Here is a 19,199-nt window from a genome sequence, read left to right as displayed (position 1 = left end):
GAAGCTGGATTGTACAAAATAATTGTAATTTTGCCTTTCCAAATAAAAAATTAATTAAAAAAAAAAAAAAAAAAAAAATATTTCATGTTGTAATGTTTACTGAACTACTGACAGCTTTTGCTTTATTGCTCAACGCTTGTTTCTGCAACAGCTCCTTGAGAATCAGATACAATGAAAACTATTGAGGACATATTTTCCTTTGACATTGATCCAGTATTAAACGAGATCGCTGCAATCGCTAGCAGAGAAACAAGCTGCAGCGTGAGTTAATAGGATAATTGTCCAGCTTGTATTTACGTTCATAAAAGTGCTCGTTTTGCTGCTGACAGACTCAGATTAATATTCTAAGTGTCTGACAACATTATGGAAAGGATTTCTAAGGACCTTTCTGTTGAAGATTAAGATCCTTTTTAAAACTTAAAAATCCGCGAAATTGCGTTCACTACACCCAGCAGACTCTATGTAAATAATCTGTGATTTTAGCATCGTAACACACGGCTTCTAAAACATCTCTGAGCACCGCTGGCGCTGGTGGTCTTCAGCCTGCGGGCGTAGGGTGTGCGACCATCGGCTACGTTTTGTCAGTATTTTCTTTCTTTCATTCCAATTTCGGGTCTGTCAGTCACAGTGAAAACCGGGGACATTTCCGGGGACAGATCCAGCCGGGAACAGGTCGCCAAAATTGGGGACTGTCCCCGGAAACCGGGAACGTCTGGTCACCCTAGGGCCTAGCCTGTACGCGGAGGGGTGTGTGTGTGTCTTCTCTCTGCTCTGACTGCAGGCTGTGCCTGCTGCGCCAGGCTACTGCTGACTGTGAGTGCTTTTGGACGGGAGAGGGGCTCACGGCAGCTCCCGTGGTTGAGCACAGTTTTTTTCCCCTCCCATCCTGTAGTCTACTCGCGCCCCCCCGGGAGAGAGTCTGCGCCCCACCGGTTGAGAACCACTGGTCTAGAGCAATATTTGCAAGCAAAAAAGGGCCACCACCCTTACCACCGCTCTAGGCTTGCATTTAGGAATATGGGTTGCCGAGGACCACAATAGGCAAAACGATCTTTCGGAGCTGGCACAACCAAAGGTCAGGTGCCGCACTGTGTGATGTACTTTAAAAAGTGTAAGGCCACGGCTGCTGCCAAAGTAAGCAGTATAGAGTATGCCGCTCATTTTTGTTCATTTCAGGGCATCTTAATTTCTACCCTTATAAGTTTTCAAATCATCAAGAGCCCGCTTGTCCCAGTGCATGAATCTAATATTGGCGGGTAATATCTGTCTCTTGAATAGAGTCCTTTTAGCCAGAGGGCGCCTACCGGAGGCCTTAGACCGGACCCTGGCGCGACGTGAGCCGTTACCGGCCTCACACTGTCCATGGGCTGTGCCTCGATCAGAAGGACTCAGGCCCCCCAGCGACACTGGGCAAGCGGTCTTCCATACGCCACAATTCCCCAATCCGCCCGTCGGACGGGGATTCGGCGCTGGGCTCTTCGCTCGCCACTGCTAAGGAAATCCTGGTTAGTTTCTTTTCCTCTGCTTAGTAATATGCTTAAATTCAGCCGGTTATCTCATCTGAACTGAGGTCGCCGGGCCGGACAGAGGGGACTGCGGGCAGAGGCTCACGGTCTCTGGTTAGCGCTCGGGTACCCCGCTGCGGAGGAGGAGATTCTGTCGACGTCGCTCGACGCCCCACGAAGACACCCCTACATCCCCCGCAAGACCGTCACCGTAAGACTTACGAACCACCATGCTCCCTCCCTAGGCCGACTAAGTGTAACTGGGGCTGGGCAACGGCCTCCAGGGCTACAGGCCTCCCCTCTAAGCCACAAAAAGAAGCACTGAAGCTGGGTTAACAGGCTCCAGCACCCTCACACTCCCTCTTAAGGCCCAGTAAGAGGCTCTGTTGCTGGGCCATGACCTCCAGGATGAAAGGTCTCCACTCTAAGCCCAAATAACTTGCACTGAAGCTGGGTTAACACCCTCCAGCACCCTCACGCTCCCTCCCAAGCTCCAGTGAGTGGCTCTAAGTTTGTCAGACGACCTCCAGGGTTGAAGACATCCACTCTAAGCCCCAATAACTTGCACTAAGGCGGGATAAACATGCTCCAGCACCCTCACACTTCCTCCCACGCCCAGGATGTGTAACTGAGGCTGGTCCATGACCTCCAGAGTTAAAGGCCTCACCTCTTTGCCCCAGATAAATGCACTGAGGGTGGATTTAGTTTAGTGGCTCTAAGTCTGGCTGATGACCTACAGGCCCCACAACCCTCCTTCCTAACCCCAACTAAGTGCCATCCACCCTAACCTTAACTCTCCAGGCCACCCAGCCTCCCACACCCCTCACCCCAACCCTCCAGAAACCTTGCGCACCAGGTAAACCTGTGTACCTGAACTTAAGCATAACCAGCTTCTGGACCGGTTTCAGGGGGGCTGCGGACAGGTTTTTGAGGAGGACAACAAGATCATCTCTCACAGGGGGCAAGCAGACCCCTTTCAGTGGGCTAATCTGTAGACCCAAGTAGGCCTCGGTGTTCCTGGGACCAAGGAGGGCTAGATCATTACCATTCAGCCGCCATGGAGGGCAGTCATTAATTGCCAGCCTCCTTTTATCAAAGCTTAACATCAAGCCGTGGCACTTCTGGACGTTAATAAACAAACCAGAACAACGGCAAAACTCCTCCAAGACCTCAATGTTCTCTGACATACTGGGCCAAGAGTCGCTAAGCAGCAGCAGGTCATCAGCAAAATCGAGGGACATGAGCATAGAATCACCCACCAAAAAGCCCTGCCTTCTATCCTCTATGCGATTCAGCAGGGGGTCAATGGCCAAGTTAAAGAGTAGTGGAGATCACCCTGCTTGACAACATTCTTAATCGCTATCTTCCTGGAGAGGCAAAGTGCTCTTAGTAACACCATCAGGACCGGGGGCTGACCCCGACTTCATCTTTCGCACAACTGCCAGTACATCAGGGGCCGATATGGGGCCGTCCAACCCATCCTGTTCCGCGGGAAGGAAATGATCAAATCCAGCTAATGAAGTAAAGCTGGATTCAGATTCCCATGTACCGGCAAATCTGGACAGCAACTCAGAGGCATCAACTTCACACTGAATAGATAATGTTCCTTTGAAGATAAGCTTAGCACAATCAAACCTACGACATTTATATAGCCATTGTGCTTTATGGAACATAGCTTTATTGCTCTATCCTCGTACCATTATATGATGCACTCGCCTGGGTGTCAGGCGATTCAAGTTGCAAGAACAAAGGTCTTTCAAAAGTTTCTTAACATAGGTACATAGGTCCGGATAGGAGCAGGTAACTGAATCAAAGCCCAAGTTGAGGGCGCTCCCTAAGGTAGCTGGACGACCCTTAAGCGTTTCAACAAACTTAGCGATGCCACCCCAGGGTTCAACCAGACACTCAGGACTGGAAGCAGAGGACAGCAGTTCAGGGCAAGCTGGGCAAGCTTGCTCATTCCAGGGTAACTTGAGTTCCACTTTGAAGTATTTGGGAAAACGCTTGAGCTTTTCAACCTCTCCAAAACATGTTTATTCCAATGCATGAGTCTAATATTGTTGGGCAAGATCCTTCTTTGAAACTGTGTTCTTCTAGCCATCAAGCGTCCCCTGGGGGCAATAGGTGATCGACCTGGACTCTGGTTCCCTGTACACCTGCCTGAGAGAAGGATCCTAAGTCTAACTGCTCTGGAGGGACCACCTGTGCTAGAGGGGATTCTGGGCATCTTCGCAGGCTTCCCGGAAACCAGGTCGTAAGAGGTATATCCCCTCTTAGCAGAAGATTCCATGGATACCTCTAAGCGGTTACGCCACACCGACATTCACAGTGTGGTGAAAGTTTCTGTTCAGCGAGGGAGGAATTTGTGTTGAAGAAGAGAACTTGTTGAAACAAAATAAAGACAGGCTGCAGACTGGATTAAAAGTTTAGATATTCGGTGGAAGAGTTTAATTATTTTCTCGAGAGAACCACCAAACAAAAATGACGAGAATAGCAGTTCACAATGCAACAGGGTAACAAGGTGACACCACAATTCTGGTGCCCGCGTAACACCAGACAACTCCTTATATCCTCTCCTGCCCCAACAGAAAACCCTATCATGTTTGGAAAAACACTCTGAAGAATAAGATGAAGTGTTTTGTTTAGGATCAGACTCACTGGTGCCAGTTGCTGTCCCTGTACATCTGGTTAACGCGTCAACAGATGGCTGTCGCTGTCATTCTACCTTAGGAGTGCAGAGATTTATCTTTTCCATAGATTAGTTCCGTTTCTGACCTAGAGTTTGGGCAACCTGACCTTTGCCTATCTCCCGGGCGCCTGCCTCTGTTTGCCATTGGTTTATTCCGGTGATAAACAGAGTCACACTTTTTAACTGTCCCTAGAGACAGAGGGCCCCAAACAGGAGATATCTGTAGGGGGCAGGCACATTGTTTATGGGACAAGTGTGAAGTAGGGGACACATGTTTAGAGGCATATTGTGGAGGTGTAAGTTAAAAGAAAGATTTACTTTTACGAATGAGTAAGAAATGAACTAGAACTGCACGCAGTTTCAACGGGGTCCAAGCCTCCCCTCGCCTGTCGTCCCCAGCGACACGGGGAGAGCTCGAAAGCGGAACCCAAAGCGAACAACAGAAGCTTTGCTTGGTCATGAAATGTGCACACAATTACGTTGCAAAATTCTTCATACAACATGTTGTCGTGGCCATCTGGAGATGCTACACACCAGGTTTCGTGCAGATCTGTCTTCATTGTAGCGCCACCTGCTGGTCAACGTGTGTAATATTTGGTACACGCCACTTGAACCAATCAGTACCCCACTGTAAGGACCACCTCAGGAGTGGGCCTAAATGGTATCCGTCAAATGTTGTAAAATTCGGATGAGCGGTTCATGAGATATAAAGTTGTTGTATTTATAGCGCCCCCTAGTGGCCAATGTTCGTCAAATTTGTTTCAGAGCCTCAGAGGGTCATTGCAAGGAACATTCTAAAGTTTGGTTTTGATAGCATTTATTTTGGCCAAGATATGGCAAAGTCAATTTTTTCAGAGTTAGCTACACAAATTTGGTTGCCCGTAATATGCGCAATTTTTATTCTATAAAAAATCTTTATGCAAACTTTTGTCAAGCCAGTCCGGAGATGCTATGTGCCGAGTTTTGTGCAGATCCATTGAACAGTCTAGGAGGAGTTCGAAAAAGTTGGTTTTCAATAAATTGCGATTTTTCACGCATAAAAGTCTGAGCAGTGAAAGTGGGCGTGGCCTATATCACAAGTTCCAGTTAGATCCAGGGAACGCGTGGATGTAAGGTTTTTTAATATCGGATGTACGGTTTGGGAGTTATAGGGCAAAACGCGTTTTTTTCTGGTATAGCGCCACCTAGTGTCGGAAGTGGGGTAATTTTGCGCCTGAGGTCTTTGCGGACTTTCGGACCAGTCCTGAAAATTGCGCGTCGCCACCATGTACGGTTTAGGCTGCAGCACCAGATTTATGCGGAGAAGAAAAATAATGGATAATGGATAATGGATAATCCTAGCAAAAACGTAACGTACGTACGTAACGTTGGTAGGGTTCCACAGCCCTGCTGTGTGAACCGCGTATCGCCTTGCGATTACTGCGGTGCACGCATCCTTGGGCTTGGACCCCTAATAAACACAGATAAACAGTCATTGCCTATGTTTGAAATCATTGTCTATGTAATTTTGCCATCACAACAGGTATTTGAAATCAGAAGGCCTAGGCATGAACAACTCCCCCCTAATTTAATGCTCCTTATTACTTTATCAGTCATCAAGACAAGCATGGTATATCCTTCAAGAATGTCATTAGAATCAGCAGGATAATAGTTGCATCAAAGCAGCCATTTGCAGCCGAGCCATCTCCTTGGCTATGGTTTATTAGATAGTAGTTAGTGATGGTGGGAATATTCCTTTCCCCAAGACTGCTTAAGAGAGTCATAGTTACTCCCGCCGTTTACCTGTGCTTCATTGAATTTCTTCACTTTGACATTAAGAGCACTGGGCAGAAATCAAATTGCGTCAACACCCGTCATGGGCCATCGCGATGCTTTGTTTTAATTAAACCCTCGGATTCCCTTGATCCCCACCAGTACTAAGTCAGCTGCTAGGCGTCAGCCGAGGCCCCGGCGCCATGCCACATTGCTGCAGGACTTCAGGCAAAAGGAGCCCAACTAAGTACTGAGGTCTGTACATGCTCATACTTTGAATGTTCTTAACTGGCCAACATTTCTAAAAATCCTTTTTTTGTATTGGTCTTAAGTAATATTCAAATTTTCGGAGATACGGAATTTGGGATTTTCATTAGTTGTCAGTTATGATCATCACAATTAATTTAATTTATACTGTTTATAGATCCCCAGTGGGGAAATTATAATTTCAGTCTTTTACAATTAAATTTTACAATAAAAAGACATTTGAAATATATCAGTGTGTGTGATGAATGAATATAATATGTAACTTTCCCTTTTTGAATGGAATTACTGACATAAATCAACTTTTCATGATATTCTAATTATATGACAGCACCTGTAGATACTGCATTACATAGCCCCCCACTCGGATCAGCTGGTATTCTTTCAGGAATGGAATGGTATGAAAATGTGTAAGGGTCCCGCCATACTTTGGACCGATAGTGAATGAATGAATTTATTATTTGAGACAGGCTAGTTTTTTTTTGTCCTGAAGCTTCCATCTGTGGGATTCTGACCAAACGCCTCTAAGTCAGAATTGCTCCCAGACGTAGACTAGGTGCTCCAGTTGGTCTGGAGCAGACCGGGCTCTCAGGTCCGGGTGAGCAGAGCCGTTAGGGACTGGATCGGGGTGCAGCCAGAAAAGCACTGTATTGTTCATAAAACCAGTATTGATGATCATGATACTTCTTTTTTTATGAGGCTACGCTGTAAATTGTGGCAACTGTGGGTATTAGTGGCAGGAAAAGATTTGGCGTCATTTGGTTTGGCGCCAGGTAAGACTGAAGGAGCTCAGCTGTGTTTCCATGCTACTGCCCGAGCTTCTCCTTTGTGCCAATCAATGGCATCAATATTGTCTGGATTTGTTGAGTGAGGTTGTATCATGTGCTATATTATTCTTTATTATATTTAGTGTGTTAATACTTTTTGCATTGTCAGTTTTGTTTGTGAATTTATATATATGTTTGTGAGTAATTTTGGTTGTATTTATTGTCTTTTGTATGTATTGTTTGGACCCCAGGAAGATTAGCTGTCGTCTTGGCGTCAGCTAATGGGGATCCTTTGAAATAAACAAATAAACAAATGGCGTGTGGACTGTGGGGTCATCGGGGTCTACACATTTGCTCTGATGGACAATGACATTGTGGAACGTGGGAAGCTGTGGTCCCGGCAGCACCACCTGAAGCGTCTATGCCCCGTCCAGATGCACCAGTTGCCCTTAGTGATGGCCAGCGGTGCACCCCATCGGATCCGCGAGTAGGTGAAGTCTCTCCATACACTCCAAAGTTGCAATCCGTGTGGTGATTCTGGAATTAGCCTCATTAAATTTCACTCCTCCCTCTTAATTTGATCCTCATACAGGGCTTTGCAATTTGCCAAAATCATTTCCGATGAATGGAGTTGCCCTGCCTTTTTGTTTCCTAGTAAATAATGCACATTTGCAACAACAAGACTTGGACATTAAGGTGTACGCATACCGTATGTAGGTTTGAGTGAATGGATGGATGAAAGAAAAGAATGAAATTGCACAATCAGTGTATCAAATATTAAATATGGCACAGTCCTGAATTTTGGTTGTCTTTTCCATGCTGTCAAAGGATTAAATATAAAATTTCTACCTGGGAGTTGAAAGTCCGTCGAACAGGGGCCTTCTCCAGACGTTCCCAATTTACCCGCACTACCCGTTTGGGCTTACCAGGTCTGTCCAGAGTCTTCCCCCACCCCCTGACCCAACTCACCACCAGATTGTTATCAGTTGACAGCTCTGCCCCTCTCTTCACCCGAGTGTCCAAAACATACGGCCTCAGATCAGATGAAACGATTATAAAATCGATCATTGACCTTTGGCCTAGGGTGCTCTGGTACCACGTACACTTATTAGCATCCCTATGTTTGAACATGGTGTTTGTGATGGACAGTCCATGACACAGAAGTCCAACAACAGACAACCACTCTGATTTAGATCAGGGAGGCTGTTCCTCCCAATCACGCCTCTCCAAGTATCTCCATCATCACCCACGTGTGCGTTGAAGTCCCCCAGCAGAACTATGGAGTCCCCTACTGGAGCCCCATACAGGACTCCATTCAAGGTCTCCAAGAAGGCTGAATACTCCAAACTCTTGTTTGGTGCATGTGCACAAACAACAGTCAGAGTTTTCCCCCCCATCACCCGCAGGCGTAGGGAGCGACCCTCTCGTCCACTGGGACTCCAACGTAGCGGCGCTCAGCCGGGGGCTTGTGAGTATCCCCACACCCGCCCAGCGCCTCACACCCTGGGCAACTCCAGAGTAGAACAGAGTCCAACCCCTATCCAGGAGTATGGTTCCAGAACCGAGACTGTGCGTAGAGGCGAGCCCCACCAGATCTAACTGGTAGCGCTCAACCTTCCGCACAAGTTCTGTCTCCTTCCCCCACAGAGAGGTGACATTCCACGTCCCCGGAGCCAGCCTCTGCCGCCCGGGTCTGGTCTGTCGAAGCCCCTTCGCTGCCACCCTTACGGCAATGCACCCACCCCATTGGTTCCTCCCACAGGTGGTGGGCCCATGGGCTGGAGGGAGAGGTGCCACGTAGCTTTTTCGGGCTGTGCCCGGCCGGCTCCTGGTGGCGCTCGTAGTTTGTTATTTTTGTGCAAAAGGTGGTACGAGAGGTTCCAGGAGCTTCTCGGGTGCACTCCATGGCTGTCTAGGTGATTGTCAGCATGCTGGAAGTTAACTGGGTTACTGGGCTTGTGCTTAATTTATCCCGCCGCTAGCCTGCATGAAGACTAGGGCTGAGTGAGAGGGGTAGTATTGGTTAGGCAGTTAGCCAGAGGAATGGGGTTCCATAATTAAAGCAGCCTGTCTTCCTTGTCTGGTGGTGGACACAACTTGTTTCTGGTGTCCTTGCCTACCTTTATTTGTTGCTGAGAGAAGGTTCTGTTTGGAGAAATGGCTTCAATTGAAGAATTTGAGTGTCCAGGTATAGAGTTTCTTAATTCTTACAAAAAAAGAAGCACTCTTTAGAGTGGCTGACTATTAGGGCGTAGATTAGATTAGTGGCGCAGGATGCTTTGCCTGTCTTAGTGGAGACTGCTAGTGTTCCCGTGGTAGTTACTTGTGGTGTCTGTTAATGGGGAAGGTAAAGTGTCTAACATGGCTCCTGTTCTGGCTGGTTTTGGGGCTGGTCTTCTTGCTACAGTTGCAATTAGAGAAGGCAGGACAAGATGTTCATCTTCGTGAGGCTGACGTAGCACATGATCAGGCAAGACAACAGGCAGAGTTGGACCTCATAAGTACGGGGAAGCTTCAGCCTAACCCACAGAAGGCTGAGGGTCATGTTTGGCTTAGCACCTGACCACCTTTGATTTGGCCGACTGGTCTTGGTCAGTTGCTGTGTTTTGCATACTTGGTAGGTATTGTCCCTATAGTGTTCCACTATTGGTCAGAAACTTCCAAACTACCACAATCCCTTTTAGAACTCATACAAAAAGACCAACAATTGATTGCCAAACTCAAATTAACAAAAAATAAACCCAATCTTACAAGATGAGGAAGAAGTATTACAGGAACTAAGGGATAACGCAAACATAGTCATTAAACCAGCGGATAAAGGAAGTGTCATTGTAATAATGGACCGCACATTACAAACCACTAAAAGAACCCATAAAAGAAGAGAGCAAACCAAATATCCCTAATTCTGGAAACCCTTAGAAAAAGACACTACCGAACAGAAAACAATGCACTTACCTCAAGGGACAGGCTCCCTACAGACCAAGACTATTTTATATCCTACCCAAAATACCCAAATCAAAAAAATATTTGGACAGACAATATCCCACCAGGAAGACCCTTAGTTTCAGACTGTGGCAGTGAAAGCTACGGCATAGCTAAATATTTGGGTTCATTTCTGACCCTGTTACCCAACAAACACCCAAGTTATCTTAAAGACACCACGGATTTTGTCCCAAAAAAAAAGGGTCATAAAAGAACCTTGTCAACTCTTCACCATGGATGTCAAAAGCCTATACACAAACATTGACATCCTCAAGGGCATGGAAATCAAACAAATGGCTCAAAAAATACCCTGCACTTAACAGACCTGGCAACGAGATCTTGCGTTTACTACACTTAAGCCTAACAAGGAACGATTTCGAGTTTGATGGAAAATGTTACCCACAAACGAAGGGAACGGCCATGGGCAAACAATTTGCACCTGCATATGCCCATATTTACATGGCAGAATAGGAGGAGACGGCCTTCCATAAATGTGATAAACTCCCAAAAATTTACTTTAAGTACCTGGACGACATTTGGGGAATATGGACCCATTCAGATAAAGATTTTGAGGACTTCACAAAATCCTCAACAATCACCACAACTCAATAGAAATTGACCCGATACTACATGAAAAGGAAGTCAACTTTCTAGACACCACAGTGTTTAAGCGTCCACATTTCAAAGAAACGGGCATCCTTGAAACCAAGGTGTACTTCAAGCCCACAGACACACATGCCCTGTTACACAGTAAAAGCTTCTACCCAACACACGTCTTCAAAGGGATACTAAAATCCCAACTACTCAGGTTCCATAGAATATGTAGAAACCCAACAGACAGAGACAAGGTGACACAAACGCTAATGAAACCCTAAGGCAAAGGGTTTATAAAAGAGCTTTCCTCAGGGAGACTCAAAGACATTCCTTAAACCTACAAAAAAGAACCCCTCCCCAACAGCCGAAAACCAGAACAAGGAATACATCAAGTACAGTACGTCTTAACTAGGGATGAGCGAGTACAGCATTATCTGTATCTGTATCTGTTTACCACATGAATTATCTGTATCCGGATCCGTACTCGGACTGGGCGGGGCCTAAACCGGAAGTGATCAGATTTTACCCGGAATTGGGTTGGGCTCTCTTGAAATGTGCGGGGCTTTAACCGGTAGACTATGTTATTTAAGCATGCAATTGATATGAGTTGATCAAAAATTGTTATATTTATTGCTGATTTGAAAACTATTTACATGACAGCATCAAGCTTCAGATCAATGGTGTTGTCATGGTAACAAACAAACTATATACAGAACGTTTTGCAACAATGAATACAACACATGCCGTTGCAATTATGAAGTAAAATGTAATGAAAAAGAGTTTTTATACTCAATATAACTTTCTTTTTTTTAACTTTTTATTTTTTTTATTTCCACACCAGGTATATGTGTGTGTGTGTGAGTAAGAGAGAGACACAGAGAGAGAGGGGGCGGGGGGCAGCTGACAGTAAAAAAAAAATAATCTCAGATGGCAGAGACGCAACGGGCGTTGCATTTAGCAGCATGTCTGAAACCCACGTTCACCAGAAACCTACTGGTTACTATGTAAGTACTATAACCCGAAGCTAAAAACAAACCTGAAGCTGAAGAAACCCTAAACGTTAACGGAACAGATGCGCAGACACGATTGACTGCCTGACGGAGCGGGAGCGAGAGAGAGAGAGACAGAGAGAGAGATAGAGAGAGCGAGAGACAGCGAGAGAGAGAGAGGCTGAGGGAGCGCATTTCTCCATGTTGTGTGTGTGTGTGTGAGATTGATCCGAGCGTGTTTGTAGGCGGGGGGGGGGGGCGCTGTGATTATCACAGAACGCTGCACGGCCAGTTGAGGAGTTGTATTCAATCCAGGCACGGATATTGACTCATATTACTCGTAAAATACTTGTACTCGGCAAAAGTGCTTTATCCGTACCGGATACTCGTTTCAGCCGGATACTCGGATCACCCCTAGTCTTAACGCAGAGGACAGAACAATTTGCACAATTTCATCCTCCACAAAACAGTCTCCCGGGAGCCCACTTTCTCACCAACAGGCCTACTTGGAGAAAATAACCACAGGCGGCACTCTCCACCTCATCATCCGGTAGACCTTGGCTGGACAGAGCCTGAAGGGACGGGTAGTCTCTCTGCTCTTTGACCAGACTACTGCAAGACATAGCCCTCAGCTACAAACGCAGCATAGCTTGGATCAATCCCCTCATTAATTCAGGAAACAGTCTGCTGTTGCTCCATCACAGAGTATTTTTAAACCGTTCAAAATCCTCTGAGGTTTGTACTTGAGACGCAGCACACTACTGACTAAAATGAGTGGCTAAATCCCAATATCACAAACAAAGTTTGAGACTGCGTATCTTTTGAGTGATCTGAAGCGCTGACAAAATGTTGTTGGCTATTTGGTTGATTGCCAGAAGAGGATTGGCCTACAAAGATGGCTCCGCCCACTTCCTTGTTCCAGGCCATGCTGTTGATTGGTGCGTCGGCCGTGGTCCCAGCCAATCAACTTCCTGCAAACAACCCGGATGACTTCAAATACCGCTGTGATTCTCCAGTCGGGGCGCCTGAACCTTCAGTTCAGTCTGCCATGCGGTTGGTTAATGTCCTGGTGTAAGGTTAGAAGCAATTGTGTTTGCAACTAGTTTGTGGTTTAGAAACCTTTTGCTTTAGTAATCATTGTTAGAAAGCTGTTGAGCGAAAACATTATTGTAAACCTAGTACGAGTTACTGGTTAGATTTTGTTTGTGTAGTACTTTTGTTGTTTAGTCTTTTGTTTGTTATATATTATATGTTGTAAGTTACTGGGTGATGTGCCCCTTTTGTTCTGTCGTTTATTCACAACACCCAGTACCTCTCTTTGTGATGCTTGTTTATCCACTGTAGTCATTAAACTTCCTTCATTTTACTATACCCTCGTTTCCCTTTTGTTTGGGTTCCTCCACATCTCTCCTAATAACGTTACGGTCATCTTAACATCGGCCCAGATCATAACATGTGGGGGCTCGTCCGGGATTATTTTATAGCTAAAAATATTGGGAGACTGTGGAAAACCGAGACAAATTGGTGTGTGTCAACTGAGGGAACAGTGTGGAGTGCTATTTGGTTAATTGAAAAATTGAGTCCCACTATGACAGACAAAGAAAAGTTCTGTTTGGAAAACTTTTTGGAACAGCCAACTTTGGCTCAAATTGATAGTTGTAGGAAGCATGACCTACTTGCTCTCGTGTCCCATTTCAGTTTGGAGATATCCAAAAATTTGTTGAAAAAGGAACTTAAAGAAAGGGTAATTGGTAGCTTGATGGAAAGGGGAGTGCTGGTGGTAACTGAACAACTCGAAAATAGGTAATGGCATCCCCCTACACTGTTGCTTCCCCAATACCTAAATCAGTTTTCGATATTTGTAAAAATGTTTCTTTGTTCCTACTTTTCGAGAGAGCGAGGTTGATTCTTATTTTAGTGTATTCGAGAGAATCGCTACGGCATTACACTGGCCACCTGAACTATGGACTCTCCTGCTTTAATGCAAAGTCCATGGTAAGGCTCAACCTGCCATTGCTTTGTTACCAGTAGAAGAAAGTTTAGCTCAACCTGCCATTGCTTTGTTACCAGTAGAAGAAAGTTTAGACTATGAGACTGTGAAATCAGCAATTTTAAAGACTTATGAGCTCGTGCCTGAGGCTAGACACAAAAATTTTGGAATCACCGAAAAAGTTCTGTACAAACACACCTTGAGTTTGTCCGAGAAAAAGCAGCGATGTTTGATAAGTGGTGTCCAACTTGTAAAGTCACAGATTACAGTGCTTTACGAGAATTAATTCTTTTAGAGGACTTTAAAAGATGTTTACCGGACCGCATTGTAGTGTACTTGAACGAAAAGAAAGTGACTACTATTTCTGCAGCGGCAAGCTTAGCTGATGAGTATGTGTTAACGCAAAAATCGGCTTTTGTTTCAGTGGAGCAGCCACGTTGTGACCCAGCCCCTCCACGGAACCATATGCCATTTCGTTCCTCACCAAAGAAAGAGGAACGAGAATGTTTTTACTGCCACAAAGTAGGGCATGTAATTGCAAATTGCCAGATTTTGAAAAAAAGAGATCTGATTACACGATCTACTCCACCTAAAGGAGTGGGAATAATTAAAGCAGAAGTTGACTGTGTGAACACACGCCCACTAGCTCCGTCCATTGATGAAGGTTTTAAGCCGTTTGTATTTGATGCTAGCGTATCGCTAACGGGTGAAACAAAGGATGAATGTAAAGTGACTGTGTTAAGAGATACTGCTTTTCCACAATCAGTAGTGCTTGCACAAGCTTTGCCTTTCTCAAACAAGTCTGCTTGTGGTTTTAGTGCAATTCTCAGAGGAGTCGAGATGGGTTATGCTCCGCGACCAGTACACACTGTTTACATCTGGTCTCCTCTCGTCACAGGTCGTTTTCCCATAGCAGTGTGCGACGAACTGCCGATCGAAGGTATAACGATTTTAATGGGAAATGACATTGCTGGAGGTAAAGTTAAGACTACTCTAAAAGTTTTAGACAAACCACAGAGTTTTGAGACACCGCAGCTTAATAAGATTTCAGAAAATGCGCTTTTAGCTTGCGCTGTCACACGTGCGAGTGCACAAGAGCTTGAGAAGGAGCTCGGTGATTTTGTTGAAAAGGACAATGAAATGGTTAACCTGTCTGACTCAATCTTTCCCCCTATATTTTCTGAGACGAAGGGAGAGATTGACAGAGAGAATCCTGACACCATAACGTCGACTGTGGCAGACGGGCAACTGCAGAGAGCTGACCCAGTTACGCCATATGTGTCGGGAGATGAGACATTCCCAGTCACCAGGGCTCATTTTCAGTGAATTACAAAGAATGTAAATCACCTAGACAGCCATGGAGTGCACCCGAGCAGCTCCTGGAACCGCTCGTACCACCTGCTGCACAAAAATAACAAACTAAAATAAAAAAGAGTCAATGGGAATAACGAGTGGCCCACATTGCTTATGCCTACCAGGAATAAAGGCTCCAAATGACTTCCCAGCCCTTAACCCTGCTAGCAGCACAGGAATATGTGTTAACATCAACAGGCTAACACTCCAAAACCTACCTACTGGAATATAGATAGGCCAGCAACAAAGTCAACCTACTAACACCTACAGATACCAGAGCAAGTCACAACTGGGTGAAACACTCCAGAATTGTTATTTTTGTAACATTTACCAGATTCCCAGGGCTACCAATCCCAGACGAGCCCCAGTTTGTTACCGCCTGGCTCAAGGCCAAAAACACAAGGGTGGTCCCAAACAGATCAACCACTAATTAGTTTAACTAAATAGACTAATCACACAACTTAACTCAGCATAAATGTAACAGTGGGTGTGTAAGAGTAGTGTTTGCCAAACTAAATCAAGATTTTTATGTGCAGTATTTAATATTTAAAAATGTCATTACTGTGCACTATTTAATATTTAATCCTTTTGACAGCATTGAAAAGTCAATGCAAATTCAGTACTGTGCAATATTTGATACACTGATGATTGAGCAATTTCATTCTTTTCTTTCATCCATCCAAGACTTGATAAGAGCAATTTATCAAGTCTTGTTGCAAATGTGCATTATTGGCATTCATTGGAAATGATTGGGGCAAATTGCGAAGCCCTGTAAGAGGATCAAATTAAGAGGGAGGAGTGGAATTTAATGAGGCTAATTCCCGAATCACCACACAGATTGTGACTTTGGAGTGTATGGCGAGACTTCACCGACTCACGGATGCGATGGAGTGCACCGCTGGCCATCACCAAGGGCAACTGGTGCACCTGGAAGGGGGTTAGACGGCTTCAGGTGGTGCTGCCGGAACCACAGCTTCACAAGTTCCAAATTGTGCAGACCCCAATGACCCCACAGTCCACACGCAAAACATGGAGAACACATAGATGGGCACAACGGAGAAGCTCAGGAAGCAGCACGGAAACACAGCTGAGCTACTTCAGTCTTACCTGCCGCCAAACCAATTGACACCAAATCTTTTCCTGCCGCTAATACCCACAGTTGCCACAATTTACAGCATAGCCTCATAAAATCAAAACTGGTTTTATGAACACTACGGTTCTTTTCCGGCTGCACCCCGATCCAGTCTCGAACGGCTCTGCTTAACCACACCTGAGGGCCCGGTCTGCTCCAGACCAACTGGAGCACCTAGTCTACGATTTGGACTTAGAGGTGTTGAGTCAGAATCCCACGGATGGAAGCTTTATGGTAGCTTTGGGACAAATAATAAACTAGCCTGTCCTAAATAAGACCTTCATCAATAAACTGCACATATACCCACACAGAAATACAGTGCCTTGCGAAAGTATTCGGCCCCTTTGAACTTTTCAACCTTTTGACACATTTCAGGCTTCAAACATAAATATATAACATTTTTATTTTTTGTGAAGAATCACCAACAAGTGGGACACAATTGTGAAGTGGAACAAAATCTATTTTGGCCCGATCTTTTCCTATTTTCCCGTGATCGGAGCTCGGCTACATTACCTGACGGCCACTGCCGTAAAGTACCCGCTAGTTACGGTTGTATAAGCTTTGACTGCTTATACGTCTTAGGGTTTATTTAATTATTAATTAGTACATAAAGATGGATTGGTGGCATAGCTTTTGGTTAATTTTCTAGATAATTCTTGCCCTGTGGGTCTGGGAAGGTTCTTGCCACAGTAGCCAACTGTGATCAAGTTGTTGGTTCGTCAAGACTTGAAATTTAGCCCATTTCACCGCAGTTCTTACTGAACTTTGTCTAGTAGGATCTAGTGGGAGCGTCGGACCGATGTTCGGCGGGGGTGGATCTCCCGTGCTGGGTAGGGCGGGGATTCCCCTGCTTGGGCCAGGCGCCGGTGGAGGTCTGCTGTTTCCCTTGCTGTCTGGCGCAGGGGTCCATGCACGATAGTCCGGCCACCCTATCCCCTTTGCCTGGACCCCCACCCTCCGGTTTGGAAGGTCTTCCTCCTCTAGGGAAGATGTCCGGTCAGTCCTTGCCCGACACTCCCAGACGCCATCGTCTTTCCATCTCGTGGAGGTGGAAGTTCTTGCAGGCTGGAGGTTCAGGAGCTTCCTATGGCTACCGGAGCAGGGAGCGGTGCTCTTTGTGGGGCGGGCGTGATTGGCAATACTAATATCAGGTTCAGTCCTGAGGCCGGTGTGCCGCGTGTCAATTGCTTGTCCTTATCCCGAGGACGCAAGCTCGGACCCACTGGAGGCAGTGGGTCGAGGAGATACTTGACAGCGTTAGGGAGTCTACTGTCTTGAGCACCCATCAGTTGGATGATGATGGGGAGAGAGGAGTCCCTCCAAGCTCTGGCGGTCAGAGTGAGGAGCCTCCTACATTACCGGATATGGGGAGCTGTAGCCAAAATGGGGAGAGCACGTTTGGCAGTGATCCACATCTTTTGACCTCTGCACCCCAGGTCAATCGTTTGTCTCTTTCCCGTTGGCGAAAGCTTGGGCCCACTGAAGGCAGTGAGCCAAAGAGGAAGTTGGTGGGTGACTCGGCGGCGCTGTCTTCCTCAATGAAGTGGGCGGTTCCTCTATGCGGTGGGGAAGGGTCCGTCCCCAGGTTTGGGGAGGTCCTCAGTACCACCATGGATTCTTTTTGAGGCCTTGGACCGGAGACTGAAGAGTCCGTCCGGTGCACACATCCCTGGGACACCACAGGTCGAATCAGTGGGGAGGGATGAACTAATGACTGACATCAGCGTGCCGGACAGTCAGTTGTCTTCTCAATCACTTGAAGAGGGTTCACAGCTTGAGGGACATACTGTGGAAGTGCCGTAAGTGTGAGTTGGTGAGACCCAATAAACACCAGATTGCTTGCCACTATCCAAAGTGCAATGGGGGACGTAGCCCCCAGCTGGTGTTAGGGCCAAGACTTTGTTGCACCTCATGTACCACAGTCTTTCCGTCGACTCGGGGTCTGTCACAGCACAAGCACTTGGACGACGTTGCCCGGGCGGATGAAAATAGGTGGCTCGGCTCTCTGGGTAGGATTAGCGCGGCGGAGGGATCAAAGGGGTCGGCTCTCCAATCAAGGGTCAGATCGTCGGCCGTCCCAGTTAAGGCAATGACTTTGTCCCCTCCCTCTGGGAAGAAAAGGAGGAGGGTAGGATTGACGCGTAAGACTCTTCAGAGACAGGTAGAGTTTAGTCGACAGATGAGGGAACAGGAAATCTAACTCGCTAGGATGTTGGTTGCTCCTAGGGAGGTGCCAGAACCACCCAATCTAGTGAAGGCAGCGTTTATGGGACTGGTGTGGAGGGCTACATCTGTTGAGAATTCCCAGGAACAGCCTGTCACAGAGGACGGTTGCCGTCAGGGAATAAACTGATCCGGAGACTGGGGAAGATGCGGACTGGAGGTTCGGCCCAGCTTGTGCCTGTTAGGCCCCCGTTCCTAGGGGTGGACAGGAAGTACAGTAGGTTGAGAAGGGCCAGGAGATTTTTGTACAGACTGTTCCGCTCCAATACGGCGAGGCTCGCCTGTTATGTCCTAGATGGGCAGCTGGGTACTTTGTGTCCAGTCCCCTTAACTGAGATCACAGCTGTGTTCCGGGGTATATGGGGGGAGGTGGGTTCGTTCAAGGGAATAGGTCGGTTTGACGGCTGCGGCAGAGTGAATAATTTGGTCTTTCGACACCTTATTTCTCAAGTGAAAGTCAGTACCCATCTCCGGTCCATGAAGGCTAAGACCTCTCCCGGGTCGGATGGCATTTCTAGGAAAGATCTGCTGGACTGGGACCCGAAAGGTCTTAAATTGGCCAGTATGTACTCTAAATGGCTAGTCTCTGGAACTCTGCCGGGGTCTTTAAGGAGTGTCGGACGGTACTAATTCCTAAGACCGCAGATGTAGGTTTGCATGCAGACGTAAACCAGTGGGGTCCTATTACTATTGCGTCTGTGGTCTTGAGGCTTTTCTCTCAAGTAAAGTTTATTTCATCCATAGAAATGGAAGTTACAGTGCTCACACTCGCCATAAAACCCTTTAAAAACTAGATAATAAATACAATACCACAAATACACTACAATATTATATATAAATACAATATATATAAATAAAAACTTATAAAAATGCATTTTAAAGTGCTTTTTGTGCTGTCCAATAGCCTGAGGTATAAAAGAAAGAGCATACCACTTCGTTTGTGTTACAGGAGGTCTTAG

At 46.2% G+C, this 19,199-nt stretch overlaps 1 long non-coding RNA gene across 1 annotated transcript in view; it reads left to right on the top strand.

Moving 5' to 3' along the window:
• LOC117957583 overlaps positions 1–1,547 on the top strand; it is a 16,339-nt gene extending 14,792 nt beyond the window's left edge. The window contains exon 3 of the long non-coding RNA XR_004659539.1: positions 1,294–1,547. This is a non-coding gene — a long non-coding RNA (uncharacterized LOC117957583). The remainder of the gene's footprint in view (positions 1–1,293) is intronic.
• Positions 1,548–19,199: the final 17,652 nt, after the last annotated feature.

The sequence above is a fragment of the Etheostoma cragini genome, chromosome 2 (genome assembly GCF_013103735.1).
Source record: "Etheostoma cragini isolate CJK2018 chromosome 2, CSU_Ecrag_1.0, whole genome shotgun sequence".
Lineage (NCBI taxonomy): Eukaryota > Metazoa > Chordata > Actinopteri > Perciformes > Percidae > Etheostoma > Etheostoma cragini.
This window is presented reverse-complemented; position numbering and strand designations above follow the sequence as displayed.